This window comes from Nicotiana attenuata, chromosome 2 (assembly GCF_001879085.1).
Source record: "Nicotiana attenuata strain UT chromosome 2, NIATTr2, whole genome shotgun sequence".
Classification (NCBI taxonomy): domain Eukaryota; kingdom Viridiplantae; phylum Streptophyta; class Magnoliopsida; order Solanales; family Solanaceae; genus Nicotiana; species Nicotiana attenuata.
The window spans coordinates 62957459-62959412 of NC_031990.1; positions in this window are offsets into that span (position 1 = coordinate 62957459).

A 1954-nucleotide genomic window follows, 5' to 3' on the forward strand; every position below is an offset into this window, starting at 1 on the left:
TAAATGCCCCTGCTTCTCGGTAAGCACAAGTAGAAACTTTACCTGACCTTTTGCTTGTGGCAATGGACCTACGATATCCATTCCCCATTTCATAAAGGGCCACAGAGCTATGACAGTGTGGAGTAACTCAACTGGTCTATGCATATTATTGCCGTATCTTTGACATTTATCACATTTAGACACGAAATCGTTAGCTTCTTCTTCCATCTTGGGCCAATAATATCCTGCTCTAATCAATGTTTTTACTAGCGACCTCCCACTAGAGTGACTTCCGCAATGTCCTTCATGTATTTCCCTCATCACATATTCTGTTTGAGAAGGTCCGAGACACCTTGCTAATGGTCCCCGAACATCTTTCGATAAAGATTCCCTTGATGTAAACAATAACGAGCGGCTTTCTTGCGAAGTGCATGAGCCTTTGTTTTGTCAATAGGCACGGTTCCATGCTGTAAAAAAACAACAATTTCGTTTCTCCAATCCCATGTTAAATGATTAAAATTTACCTCATTCTTATCAGGTTCGAGAACGGAATGAAATAGATGTACGACTGAAGCATTTGCATCATTTGCTACGTCTGCTGCAGACGCGAGGTTAGATAAAGCATCTGCTTCTGCATTCTCGTCTCTTGGGATCTGCATTACCTTCCAAGTTTGGAATTGTTTTATTAGCTCCCGTACCTTTTCAAGATATTCTTGCATTCGAGTTTCCCTGGCTGTATAAGTCCCCAGTATTTGATTAACCACAAGTTGAGAATCGCTCTTGATTATAATCTGTGATATGCCAAGTTCTCGTGCCAGTTCTAAACTTGCAATGACAGCTTCATACTATGCTTCATTGTTAGTTATCGAATGACACTTTATAGCTTGTCTAATAGTTTCACCCGTGGGTGGTACGAGAACTATTCCTAAACCTGCGCCTTTTACGTTAGATGAACCGTCAGTGAATAAAATCCAAGTCCCCGGGTTTGCACCATTAAAAACTTGTAATTCTTTTTCAGCTTCTAATTGCATCCCCTGATTGAAATCAGCTATGAAATCAGCTAATACCTGAGATTTTATAGCAGTCCTAGGTTGATAAGTGATGTCGTACTCACTTAATTCTATAGCCCATTTCGCTAATCTACCTGATAATTCATGTTTATGCAAAATGTTTCGTAATGGAAAAGCAGTAACCACAGCAATGGGATGACATTGAAAGTAAGGTCTTAATTTTCTAGATGCCATAATCAAAGCAAGCACTAATTTTTCTAGTTGCGGGTACCGTGTTTCTGCATCTAGCAAAGACTTGCTTACATAATAGATAGGAGATTGCTTACCTTGATCCTCCCGGACTAAAACAGCACTTACCGCAACTTCTGACACGGCAAGATAGATGAGTAACTTCTCTCCTACCTTTGGTTTCGCCAACAACGGTGGATTTGACAAATATACTTTCAGATTCTTGAGTGCTTGCTGACAATCTTCGTTCCATTCAAAATGATCCTGTTTCTTTAAAGCTGAGAAAAATTTGAAGCATTTTTCTGAAGACTTGGAAATGAATCTCCCCAGAGCTGCAATTCTCCCAGTTAGTCTTTGAACTTCTTTTTTACTCGTAAGTACATATGGAATTTCTTCAATGGCCTTAATCTGTGCAAGATTTACTTCAATTCCACGGTTAGAAACAAGAAAACCTAAAAATTTTCCTAATGCCACTCCAAATGCACATTTTTCTGGATTCAACTTCATATTATATTTTACGTAAAATTTTAAACGTATCAGTATAGGTTGACGTATATATAGTACTACTTTCGTGTAAAGTTGTTTAGGTAACGTTTTTTAAACCTTAAGGTCCTAATTAACTACTAACTTACTTAATTAAATTCTAAAACCTTTTCCCCAAATTCGGGTTTTTTTAACCTTAAAAACGTTNTTTACCGTTTTAGGTAAAACTTAAGGTTTTTGGTACGGTACCTAAA